The 14,281-nt window shown below is 36.8% G+C and overlaps 1 protein-coding gene across 1 annotated transcript in view; it reads right to left on the bottom strand.

Annotated features, from left to right (window-relative positions):
• Positions 1 to 14,281, bottom strand: part of RNF125 (ring finger protein 125, E3 ubiquitin protein ligase) — a 104,746-nt gene that overhangs the window by 89,111 nt on the left and 1,354 nt on the right. The window lies entirely within an intron of this gene.

Raw genomic sequence — 14,281 nt, 5'->3', positions numbered from 1 at the left:
TTTAAGAAACTGATTTTTAAAGAGTTTTTTGACTGCATGGTGAGGCATGTGAGATCTTAGTTCCCTCCCCAGAGATCAAACCTGCACCCCCTGCATTGGAAGGGGAAGTCACTAGACCATCAGGGAAGTCCCAGAAACTGATTTTTAAATCAGAAACATTTTGATCAAGAAAAACCCACTTTCAATGCTAAATAATCAAATATTTTAGTTAGAAATAGCACCAACCTTACATAAACTCTTTCAGAAATAGAGACAAGAAAACTGCCAGCTATGTAACCAACATAGCTACAAACCAGAAAAATATATTAAATACAAATAATTTAAATTACAGACACTAGTATGGCTCATGAGCATAGACTCAAAAATTAATAAAATATTAGTAAATAAAATCCAACAATATGTAAAATGGAGAATATTTCATGATAAAGTAGGATTTTACCCTGGAATGCAAAGCTGATGAAACATTTGAAAATCAATCAGTATTCACCATAATAACTGAATAGAAAATAAAAGAAACATGCCATTTTAATAGATGCAGAAAAAGTGTTAGACAAATCTCTATACCCACTCATGATTCAGTTAACACCTGAATCATGAGCATAATCAATGGTGAAATGTTCAATGTTTTCCTTCTAAAGTTCAGGTCCAAGTAAAAGATACTCGAACAATTTTTTTAAAGTATAGTTGAGTTAAAATGCTGTGTTAGTTTCAGGTGTATAGCAAAGTGATTTAGTTATACAAACACACACACACACAAATATATATATATATTTCAGATTACTTTCCATTATAAGTTATTATAAGCTATTGAATATTCCCTGTGCTATACAGTAGGTCCTTGTTGTTTAAGGATACCCATGGTAATACTTTTATTCAACCTTGTAAATAGTCACTGCAATACAAAAGAAAAATAAATGCAAAGCATAAAAATAAAAAAGGAACAATCCTATGTATTTGCAGATAATGTCTAAAAATGCTGTGCCGTGCTATGCTTAGTCACTCAGTCATGTCCTACTCTTTGCGACCCCATGGACTGTAGCTCACCAGGCTCCTCTGTTCATTGGGTTCTCTAGGTAAGAATACTGGAGTGAGTTGCCATGTCCTCCTCCAGGGGAATCTTTCCAATCCAGGGATCAAACCCAGGTCTCCTGCATTGCATTACTGTCTGAGCCACCAGGGGGGTTTTAACCCCCTTTCCAGGAAACCAGGCAGGATTTCTCCTTGAGCCTAAACTTTATTAATATGACCTCTGATCATGTAACCCAGCATACATTTCTGCCTGCAAATAAAAATATTAGAGTGCAGTCTAATAAAATGCCAGAAATGATTATAAAATGCTAGAAACCAACTGCTAAAAATAATGAATTTAAGCAAGATCAAAAGGTACAAGGTTAATATACAAGTCAATTATATTTTTATATGCTGGTGGCAAACAATTGGAAATAAAAAAGATTCCATTTACAATATTACACAAAATGTTAAATACCTAGGAATAAATTTAACAAAATACATGCTAAATTTCTTTTCCGAAAAGTACAAAACATTGTTGAGAGAAATTAAAGGACTAAGTAAATAGTGAAATATACTATGTCCATGGGTTAAAACATTCAATATTGCTAATATCTCAGTTCTCCCCAAATTGATTTATAGATGCAGCACAATCCCAGTGATCATTCTAGTGGGGTTATTTTTGTAGAAATTGATGAGCTCATTCTAAAGTTTATTTTAGATGTGACCTAGAGTAGCCAAGTAATATTTGAAAAGTTGCTCATTCAAGAAATATTTATTGGTAGATGACATAAAATAATTTGATATAAAAAAATAAGATGATTCAAAACAATTTTAAAGCAAGAACAAATTTAGAAGACTTGACCTGATTTCAAGACCTACCATAAAGCTATAGTGATCAAGATGGTGCAGTGCTGGCAGAAGGATAGACATAGATCACTGGAGCAGAATAAAAAATACAGATATAGACCTTCAGCTATGGGGTAAATTTTCTAAAAGGTGCCAAGGCAATTCAATGGGAGTGAAAGTTCTTTTAACAAATGATGCTATGATAACTTGATATCTGTATAAAAAAAAAATTAATGTCAACTCAGTCTCAAATCACTTACAAAATTAACTTGAAACAGATAATAAATCTCAGTCCTAAAGCTAAAAACTATAAAACTTAAAGGGAAAACAGAAAAATATCTATGGCACCTTGAGGTTTTCTGAGGGGAGGCAAATTTTAAAAATTAAGGCATAAAATATTAATATAAGTGTACAAATGTAAAATTTACAGATGACTGAACTTTATAAATGAATACATCTATGCAACCACTCCCAAGATCAACGTCTAGAGTGTTACCAGTGCCACAAGTCTATTTCAAGCTCCTTTCCAGTCAATATTCCTTCACCAAAGTTAACACTATCCTGACATATCATTATAGATTTACTTGCTTGCTTTACTTTGCTACTTGGAATCGTAGAGTATCTCTTTCCACATGTAGCACTGGTTTACTCTCTTTGAATAGTATGCTATGAATATACTCTAATTTATCCACTCTATTGTCAATACATATTTTGAGTTTTTCTAGTTTGGAGCTATTGTCAATAAACTGCTATGAACCTTCTTGTACAAAGCTTTTGGGGCATATATAGTATATGTGTTAAGTGTGTATTTGAGTGGAATTGCTGGGTCCATAAAAGATTGTTTGGCTTTATTAGATAACTGAGATGTGACTCATTTGTGTTTCTGAGAGGGTCTTGGTGTAGGTAAGGATGCCAGCAATGGATTTATTTAGTTCCCAGAATTCTAGTGTAAAGAGTAGCTGAAGCCAATTGGAGTGAATCATTTTAAACTTCCACCAGCAGAGTATGAGAATTCCAGCTGCTTCACACTTTTGCCAACACTAAGTATCAGCAGTGCCATAAATTTAGCCATTATGTTGGGGGATAAATGATGTGGAACATACTTACATATGCTTATTAGGCATCTGGATGTTTCCTTTTGTGAAGTACTACTATACATCATTTGCCTATTTAAAAATTGCAGTTTGTCTTTTTCTGATTGATTTGTAGAAGTTACAAATATATTCTGGATACAATTTATCATATTTGTATACTGCAAATATCATCTTATTCTCTGACTTTTTCATTGTCTTAAGAGTATATTTGTTAAATAGAAATTTAAATTTTAGTCAAGTCCAATTCAGTAATCTCTTTCATTATGTATCTTGTGTTATGTTCAGAAAGTCTTTACTTTTTCTAAAGTCTTTGACATATTCTCCTATGTTATATTTTTAAAGTCTCTTTTTTTTTCCTTTCACATTTAAGTCTATGAGCATCTGGCATAGAATTTTGGTGTCTGTTTTTGAAATTTTTATTCTTTTCCACTGATCCATTTGTCTGCACTTGAATCAATAGCGCATTGTTTTTGTACTTTATTTAGAAATGTTTTGGTATCTGATAGTGTAAAACTCGGGCTTCCCTGGTCTCAGTGGTAAAGAATCCACCTGCCAAGCAGGAGATGCAGGTTTGGTCCCTGGGTTGGGACGATCCCCAGGAGAAAGAAATGACAACTGAGGAAGTCCCTTAGACAGAGGAGCCTGGTGGACTACAGTTCATGGGGTCACAAAAGAGTTGGACAGGACTAGTGACTAAACAACAACAACAGTGTAAATTCTCAGCTTTGTCCTTTTTCTTCAATATTGAATTTGTTGTTCTTATTCCTTTACATTTTGACATAAATCTTAGATCAGTTTCACTAAATTCTCAATTTCCATAAAAAAGTTTTTTCAATATGGGAAGACTCATCATCTTTAAAATGCTGAATCCTCAAGACTTCTCTGGTGGTCCACTGGTTGAGGATGCCACAGGTTTGATCTCTGGTCCGGAAGGATTCCACATGCCTCAGAGCAACTAATCCCGTGCGCCACAATTATTGAGCCCAAGCACCCTAAAGCTCATTGTTGTTCAGTCATTCAGTGTCCAAATCTTTGCAACCCAATGGACTGCAGCACACTAGGCTTCCCTGTCCCTTACCATCGCCTGGAGCTTGCTCAAATTCATGTCCTTTAAGTCAGTGATGCCATCCAAATATCTCGTCCTCTGTCACCCCCTTATCCTCCTGCCTTCAATCTATCCCAGCACCAGGGGCTTTTTTAATAAGTCAGTTCTTCACATCAGGGCTAAAGCAGCTTCAGCATCAGTCCCTCCAATGGACACTTAGGGTTGATTTCCCTTAGGATTGACTGGTTTGATTCCCATGCTGTCCAAGGGACTCTCAAGAGTCTTCCCCAACACCACAGTTCAAAAGCATCAAATCTTTGGCGCTCAGCTTTCTTTATGGTCCAACTCTCACATCCAAACATGACTACTGGAAAAACCATAGCTTTGACTATATGGACCTTTGCCAGCAAAGTAATGTTTCTGCTTTTTAATATGCTGTCTATATTGGTCATGGCTGTCCTTCCAAGGAGCAAGCATCTTGTAATTTCATGATCACCATCTGCAGTGATTTTGGAGCCCAAGAAAATAAAGCCTGTCACTGTTTCCATTGTTTCCCCATCTATTTGCCATGAGCTTGTACTCCAAAACAACAGAAGCCACTGCAATGAGAAGTCTGTGCACCACAACAAAGAGTAGCCTCCACTCACTGCAACTAGAGAAAGGCCGCACAGCAATGAAGACTAAGTGCAGCCAAAAATAAAGATACAAAATTTTAAAAAGCCCCACTGAATCCTCAAATCCATGGACATGGCATACACCTTGATTTACTTGGGTCTTCTCTAATTTTTCTCAGTAATGTATTATTGCTTTCTGAGTACAGATCTTACATATCTTGTATTAATTTTTTCCTTAGGTACTTGATGTCTTTCAAGTCAGTACTTTGCCTGGAAAATCCCATGAATGGAGGAGCCTGGTAGGCTGCAGTCCACGGGGTCACTAAGAGTCGGACACAACTAAGCGACTTCACTTTCACTTTTCACTTTCATGCATTGGAGAAGGAAATGGCAACCCACTCCAGTGTTCTTGCCTGGAGAATCCCAGTGATGGGGGAGCCTGGTGGCTGCCGTCTATGGGGTCACACAGAGTCGGACACGACTGAAGTGACTTAGCAGTAGCAGTAGCAGCAATGCTGTTATAAGCTATATTGTTTTAACTCTTATTCTCTATTTTTTCTAGTGATTTTTAAAAATATACTGATTTTATATGCAGTGACGTTACTAAATTCACTTACTGATCCTGGTGGTTGATCCAGACTCTCAAAATGGCTATACCTTTGTAATGATCTCCATTCCTCTGTCTTCTACATTTCTTCCTAAAGAGTCTGTCTTCCCTACTCTGTTTCACAACTCTGGTGTAAGCTTACACAGGAGATATTAGTGAACTAAACTTATGTCTTGGTGGGCAAGAATCGTTCAGAACCATGGAGAGCAGCCCACATGGTTCAAACTTTTCTTAGTCTTGATATGATTCTGACAGCTCTTTGTGGGCTTTGTTCTAAACCCTGGAGTTTAGAGTATTGTCTAGTCTATAAAAAGTAGTCAGTAAGTATTTACTGAATGAAATGAATCTTCCATGGTGAAATCAAATTCATGTAGGACTATAAACATTTTCATAGCTCTTGATGTGCTGTGCTAAGTCACTTCAGTCATGTCCAACTCTTTGTGACCTTGTGGACTGCAGCTGGCCAGGCTCCTCTGTCCACGGGATTCTCCAGGCAAGAATACTGGAGTGGGCTGCCATGCCCTCTTCAGGGCATCTTCTCAATCCAGGGATCAAATCTGCATCTCTTTTGTCTTCTGCATACTTCCCTGGTGGTTCAGATGGTAAATAATAAGAGATTTGTTTTTCTTTCTGATCAACAAACCATACATATCTTTTTTCTTGTCTTATTATGTTATCTAGGACTCCAGTATGATGCTGAATAAGAGGAGTAATTGACATTCTTAAGTAAAAGAGTTCATTCATCAAAAGAATTTAGCAATACTAAATTTAATGTACTAAATGAGGAACCTCAAATTACATGAAGCAAAAATTGATAAGAGCTGAACTGAGAGATAAGACAAATCCCCAGGTATTTCTATACTTCTTTCTCAATAATTAATAGTAGTATACCAAAAATTTTAGTCAAAATTTTAATCTAAAGATATAGAGGGATATCCTTCTATGAGGAGGGATATAAGGATATAAAGCTAGATACAAGAATGGTATTGTAGGGATGTTCCCTAGGATTCCAGGCTTTCACTACTATGGCCTGGAGAGAGTTCAATCCCAGGTTAGGGATCTGAGGTCCCACAAGATCCAAGCAAGGCATGGACAAGAAAAAAAAGAACAGTACTGTAGTTGAATCGTCCCCCTCAAAAAAGATACGCTGAATTCCTAATCCCTATGACTATAAATGTGAACTTATTTGAAAACAGGGCATTTGGAGAAGTAATCAAGTAAGATGAGATTCTACAGGATTAGAGTGGGCCCTAAATCCAAGGACTGGTGTCCTTCTAAGGACAAAGAGAGAGATTTGAAGACACAGACACATAGGGAAGCAAGCCAAACAACAACAAGCAGACACTGGAGCTCCCACAAGCCAAGGAAGGCCAAGATTTGTCAGTATCCACCACAAGGTGGAAGCGGGAAGAGGATTCTTCCCTAGAGCCTTCTTAGGAAGATAGTTTGATATTTCGCTGATATTTTGATTTGGGGCTTCTAGAATCCAAAACGATAAGAAAAGAAATTTCTGTTGTTTTAAGCTCCTCAACTTGTCGCCAATTTGTTAGAGCAGCCCTAAGAAACCAATGCCTCAGCAGTAAAGAATTCTCCTGCCAATGCAGGAGATGCAGGTTCGATACCTGGTATAATAGAATCCATCACTATTTTTTCAAATGTGCAAAGAACATTTACCAAGAGAGACCATATTCTTAAACCAACTCTCAAAAAACTTAAAATAATCCAGTCATACCAAGTACCTTCTGATCACAGTGGAATTATAAATCAATAACAGAAACATATTTGAAAAATCCCCAATGTTTGAGAAATGAGTAACAAGCTTCTAAACAATCTGTAGGTACAAAAAGAAATAGCAAAGGGAATTTGGAAAGTATTTTGAACCAAACAAAAATGAAAAACAAACATATCAAGTTTTGTGGGATGCATTTAAAATAGTGCTTATTAGGAATTTAACTTATTGTAGCATCTTTACAGGAGGATCTAAGGGATTTTGCTTTTGTCATGTGGCTGTTAAAATTTTCATGGGTTGAGATAATCTACTAAGTCAGGAGTATGGATTTGAATGTGTTTAAAAATATTTTCTAATTGAATTATTCTTGTTCATTGATACTGACTTTATGAATTTGGAATTCTTTATTGAGTACTTTTATTAATTCTCATGATTTTTTTTCAGCAAATTTGTTTGGCCTGAGTACATAGTAATCTCCTTTTCTTTTCCAATACTTACTTATTTTTATCTCATTAGCCCCAAATTTCAGCATTAGTATGAAATAGTAATAGCAATTATTAGTAACAATGCCTTATTTATGATTTTCACCAGAGTGCTTCTGATGTTTATCAACTTCTCAAAGAGATCTGTGCCTGGAGAATCCCAAGGACAGCGGAGCCTGGGGTCGCACAAAGTTGGACACGGCTGAAGCGACTTAGCAGCAGTGTTATTATTGTTTCCATCTTTATTCCACCTGACCTGATTTATTTTGTTGGGATGAAGACGACTGATTGGACTTTTGTTCCATATAGATAACCAATTCTTGAAGCACTGTTTATTGAATAACCTGTCCTTTCTGCATTTTTTTGTTTATGTTTCAAGTTAGTCTGTCCCACACCTCTCCATTCTATTCCATTGGCCTATGTCTCCTCTTGACTCTTAAAAACTTTAACATACCTTGCTTGCTGTTCAAATTTCTCTACCTTTTAATTCATTTTCAAAATTATCAACTATTCTTACACCTCTGCTCTTAAGCATGAATTTTAGGTTTACTTTGTCAAATTCCATAAAATCTCTGTGGCTATTTTGATTGGAACTGCACTGGATCTCTGGTTAGATTCTGATGAATTGATAGGTTTATGGTGCCTCTGTCACTACCAATGAGAGCATAACTGAAAGCTCCCCAAAATGTGTTTCCTCACATAACTATCAGATAGGATTCTTGCACATATATGTCTAGCTGACAAAACCCACAACAAACGATGATGTCTTAGCTATAAGAGATGGTGAAAACATGAGTTCTGTCTCCTAATTTGGGGAGGGCAACTGAAGAGACGGAGAGTTACACAGATATGATAAAAGTGCTCTATATATTTAGCCCACTATAGAATTTCTAAATAAGTAGTTCTGTTCTTTTTGAAATCTTAAAAGTTTTTCTTCTCCAGCTGCTTTTGTAAGGAAGCTAGAAAATTATTGAATAGAAACAGTGATAATGAGACAAGATAATTTTTGTCTCAATCTGATTTTAAAGGGAATGATTCTTACATTTAACCATTAAGTGTAATATTATGAATCTTTGTTACATAACCTTTAACTGATTAAGTTTCCTTTTATTTAGCTATAATTGACATAGAATAGTATCTTACTTCCAGGTGTATACGGTAATGATTCAGTATATATCGTGAAATGGTTACCACAAAAAGTCTAAAAAATGTCTATACATTTACAAGTTGCTAAGAGAAGACGTGTGAGAAGTTCTCATCACAGGAAGAAACAATTTTTGTAACTATATTATGGTGATAGATGTTACCTAGATGTTGCACATTTTTGATTGGATAATTTATCCTTTTTATTGAGTTATAGTAGTTCTTTATATACCCTAGTTTTTTCCCCTTGTATCTCTATACTTTGGGCATCCAAATCCCATTTTTAGCCATATTTATATTTATCATATTTTCACCAAATCATTTTAGATATGTGATTTTCAAAAAACTTCTCCCCTACTGTTGGTTGTCTTTTCACTTTCTTAACAGTGTCCTTTGAAGCACAGTTTTTAAAATTTGGTGATGTTCAGTTAGTCTCTTTTTGTAGTTGTTTCTTCTGCTTTTGTTGTTATAGCTAAGCAACCATTGCCTAATTCCAGGTTCTGAAGCTTCACACCTATGTTTTCTTCTATGGGTTTTATTGTTTTAGATCTTACATTTAGGTCTTTGAGTTAATTTTTATGTATATGGTGTGAGTTGGGGGTCCAATATCATTCTTTTGCATGTAGATAAAAAGTTGACCCAGGACCATTTGTTGAAACGACTATTTTATTTTCCTTTAATTGCCTTGGTACCCTTCAAGAAAATCAACTGCCTTTAAAACATGAGGTCTTATCCTGGGACTCTCATTTCTATTCCATTGATCTATATGTCTATTCTTATGCCCATTATCACACAGTCTTGGTTACTGTAGCTTTGCTTTAGGTTTGTAATTATCTGGTTTGAGTCCTTCAACTTTGTTTTTTAAAGATTATTTTGGCTATTCTGGCTCCCTTGAATTTTGCCATACTTTACCATCAGCTTGCCAATTCCTACAAAGAGGGCAGCTGGTAATTTGATATGAATCTACAGAACAATTCAAGGAGTGTTGACATCTCAATCCTAAGTCTTTTGATCCATGAACATGTCCTTTCATGTGTTCAGGTCTTTATTTCTTTCAAACTGCAAATATTTTTTTTATCATGCAAGTTCAGTTCAGTTCAGTCGCTCAGTTGTGTCTGACTCTTTGCAACTCCATGAACTGCAGTATGCCAGGAACCGCAGCATGCCAGGCTTCCCTATCACCAACTCCCAGAGTCCACCCAAACCCGTGTTCATTGAGTTGGTGAAGCCATCCAACCATCTCATCCTCTGTTGTCCCCTTCTCCTCCTGCCCTCAATCTTTCCCAGCATCAGAGTCTTTTCAAATGAGTCAGCTCTTCACATCAGGTGGCCAAAGTAGTGGAGTTGCACCTTCAACATCAGTCCTTCTAATGAACAGCCAGGAGTGATCTCCTTTAGGATGGACTGGTTGGATCTCCTTGCAGTCCAAGGGACTCTCAAGAGTCTTCTCCAACACCACAGTTCAAAAGCATCAATTCTTCAGCGCTCAGCTTTCTTTGTAGTCCAACTCTCACATCCATACATGACCACTGGAAAAACCATAGCCTTGACTAGACAGCCCTTTGTTGACAAAGTAATGTCTCTGCTTTTCAATATGCTGTCTAGGTTGGTCATAACTTTCCTTCCAAGAAGTAAGTGTCTTTTAATTTCATGGCTGCAATCACCATCTGCAGTGATTTTGGAGCCCCCAAAAATAAAGTCTGACACTATTTCCACTGTTTCCCCATCTATTTCCCATGAAGTGGTGGGACCAAATGCCATGATCTTCGTTTTCTGAATGCTGAGCTTTAAGCCAACTTTTTCACTCTCCTCTTTCACTTTCATCAAGAGGCTCTTTAGTTCTTCTTCACTTCCTGCCGTAAGGGTGGTGTCATCTGCATATCTGAGTTTATTGATAGTTCTCATGGCAATCTTGATTTCAGCTTGTGCTTCCTCCCGCCCGGTGTTTCTCACTATGTATTCTGCATATAAGTTGAATAAGCAGGGTGACAATATACAGCCTTGATGTACTTCTTTTCCTATTTGGAACCAGTCTGTTGTTCCATGTCCAGTTCTAACTGTTGCTTCCCGATCTGCTTACAGGTTTCTCAGGAGGCAGGTCAGGTGGTCTGGTATGCCCATCTCTTGAAGAATTTTCCACAGTTTATTGTGATCCACACAGTCAAAGGCTTTGGCATAGTCAGTAAAGCAGAAATAGATGTTTTCCTGGAACTCTCTTGCTTTTTTGATGATCCAGCGGATATTGGCAATTTGATCTCTGGTTCCTCTGCCTTTTCTAAAACCAGCTTGAACATCTGGAAGTTCACGTTTCACATATTGCTGAAGCCTGGCTTGGAGAATTTTGAGCATTACTTTACAAGTTAGCTAACAAGTATTCATTCATGGCTTTTGAAGACTGCTTAGCAGCTGTAACTATTCATTTTTATGTAAAATCACTTTAATGTGTTGAAATTAAAAGTACTTATAAAGATGTATGAAAACAATGTACATTGCATTAAATAAATTCTGAAATAAGGAAGGGGAAGTAAGTAAAAATCATTTAGTTAATATATAAACTGGGGAAGTATAATGAAACATGTTTGAGACTGAAAGTCAGGAAACTGGGAAGCTTTTTCCAGCTCTGTGCTTAACTAAGCATATGACCTTGGGGAAATTATATCTTTAAGATTGTTTCTTCACATTTAAAATGATATTGTGATTTTTCCTAAATGGAAAGTCATGGGTCTATGCAACAAATCTACAACATAGCATGCAAATTATTTTTAGCCTAAATCTTGAGGATTAATGTTTATAGAATTGTTTGGAGTTGAGATCTTCAACATTCCCACCCACTGCTTCCCCCATCTATATTTTTCTTATCCAAATCCAGTTGTTTTTGGAAGTATTTACACATGATTTAAAACCAAGTACTAATAGTATTCCTTATCTTAGAAGCCTAAAGGAGAAACTATGTATAAAAGATTTTTACTTGTTGCAGATTAAATTAGAGGAGGATTTATATGGGGCTTAAATACCTATAATAAGTATAAAATAGAATTATGAGCAATATTGTGGCTATGATTCATCATTAAAATAACCAGGAAGTGGATGCCATCTGTTTTAGTCAGAATTTTCATGATAATAAGCCTACTTAAAACATCCAGTACAGTAAATAAGATAACAAGTGTGGGCCAATATGTGGATTATATATTTAAACCTTTCTTTTTTTAGTGTTTGAAAGTATCCTAGCATAAAATTCTTTAAGAAACTTTTTTAAAAAGTAAAGTATCTTTAATACTGTGTTGGTTTCAGGTGTACAACACAGTGATTCAGGATTTTGCAGATTATAAGTTATTACAAGATATTGGGTATAACATGTATATAGTAAATCCTTGTTATTTGTTTTACATAGTTTGTATCTGTTAGTCCCATACTCCTAATATGTCCCTCCTTCTCCCCACTTTCATAGCCGTAAGTTTGGGTTCTATGTCTGTGAGTCTGTTTTTGTTTTGTATATACATCCATTTTTTTAGACTCTACATAAGCCTAGGAAACTTTTAATGCACCACTTTTCTCAGCATCCCTGGACCTCCAATTACCTCCCAAGTGAGATCCATGTACTCAGGAATTGTTTTAGTGGCTAATTAGAACCAGTTTTTTAATTGGCTTTTGAAGCCAGTACTCAATAGCACCATCTACTGTTAACACAGTGAAATTTAATAATGGTGAAAAGATCTTCACGTTGGAGTGAATACAAGAAATCATCTAGTTCCAACTTCATAAGCTCACAGATAAAGAATGTGAGGCTCAGAAAAGACACATAACTTGTTAAAAGTCACAGATTTATTGGTAAAACTGTATTGCAAGCTATTGCAAGTTAAAATTTCTGTAGGTGCTCTCAAAGTAAGGAAACATGTGGAAAAGCAATTTATCCTAGTGATGAAGTCTCTAGGGTTAAGAACTGAGCTGGTTCTGCACCAATGTTATCCTGGGACAAGCTAATTAACTTCTGTGTGCTTCAGGTGCCATATCTGGTAACTGGCTACACATGTGCTTCTCAGGGTTTGTGTAAGAAGCAGAAGTAGTAGTCAGTATACCTAAAGTGCTATGCTTGCTTGATGTATGGTGATGGACAATGGTGATATGACTTTTATGCACAAGTGGTGGAGATACTTTCGAGTCCAGGACTCTCTGATTTCAGTGTCCATGTTTTTGACCACAGCAGATATCAGAAGAGACTGGCACTATTTTACATGCAAAATAATTCATGGGCATTTGATAACACAGTATTTCAAAATATAAGCCTACTGGCATAGCATATGTTTTATGGGATTCTTTGATTTTGGGAGTCTAAGAAGTTGGGTTTCATCTTCAATACTTGGAAAAGAGATCCTTAGTTGTTTGTGTTATCATTTGGCCCAGCAAGCTTCCTCTCTTTTAGTGATAGATCTTATCCTCGTGGCCTTGAGGGTTCGGCAGAAAGTAAATGGTTCAGAGGGCAAGTGATGTTAAAAGGGTCAATGTCCAGGGGAGTCAGAGAAATGAGAGAAGTGTGATATCTTAGAATTCAGGCAAATACATCCTGCGGGGTACCTCATTCCTAATAAAGTGGGGAGGAGAAACTTGCCCTGTCATCCCACTTTCATTCTCTTCATTTAGCAACAGAACTCTCAGGCCTATACTTTCTAGTCTCCTTTGGAGACACTAGAGCCAGTGATATTAGAGTGAAATTGCTGGATGCCATTTTAAAATTTGATCTGAAACCGTTAGTCATTTACTTTTCCATTCTCTTTTCCCCATTCCTGTCGACTGAAATGCAAATATGCCAGTGACTCAGCTTCAATCTATAGGGAAAGAAAATACCTTAGAAGATGAACATGTGAGGTAGTTTAGGATAGACTAGGAAATAGATTTTAACAGTGCACTTACTGGAAACTGTGTGCATGTGGTGTCAGACAGTAAATTCAATGCATAAGCTAACAATCCATTTACGTTTAGACATAAAGAGGAATGACATACTGATTCATGCTACAATATGGATAAGCCTTGAACATTACTCCAAATGAAAGAAATCAGACACCAAAGGCCATGTATTGTATGATTCAATTTATGTGAAATGTTCAGAATAGGTAAATCCATAGAGACATAAAGTAGATGAGAGATTGCCAGGGGCTAAAGGGCTGCTCTAGGGACTTCTCTGGTAGCTCAGATCGTAAGCAGTCAGCCTGCAATGTGGGAGCTGCTGCTGCTGCTAAGTCGCTTCAGTCATGTCCAACTCTGTGCGACCCCAAAGATGGCAGCCCACCAGGCTCCCCCATCCCTGGGATTCTCCCAGGTTCAATTTCTGGGTTGGGAAGATCCCCTGTAGAAGGAAATGGCAACCCACTCCAGTATTCTTGCCTGGAAAAATCCCATGGCTGGAAGCGCCTGGCGGACTACAGTCCACAGGGTCGCAAAGAGTTGCACAGGACTGAGCGACTTCACTTTAGAGGGGTGTTGGGGTGCAGAGTGACTGCTAGTGGGCAATAGGCTTCTTTGGGGGGGTGATCAAAGTGTTCCAGGATTACTAGTAATGATTGTGCAACTTTCTGAATACAGTAAAAACCACTGAACTGTACACTTTAAAGGAGTGAATTTTATGATATGTGAAGTCTATCTTCAAATATCCATTTAGAGTAAATTACACTTGAGAGTCCTTCTCCCAGAGTCTAATACAGTTAGTTTACCTCCA

The sequence above is a fragment of the Bison bison genome, unplaced genomic scaffold (genome assembly GCF_000754665.1).
Source record: "Bison bison bison isolate TAMUID 2011002044 unplaced genomic scaffold, Bison_UMD1.0 scf7180017864498, whole genome shotgun sequence".
NCBI classification, from domain to species: Eukaryota; Metazoa; Chordata; class Mammalia; order Artiodactyla; family Bovidae; genus Bison; species Bison bison.
The sequence above is the reverse complement of the archived record's forward strand: the minus strand, read 5'-3'. Positions and strand labels throughout refer to the sequence as shown.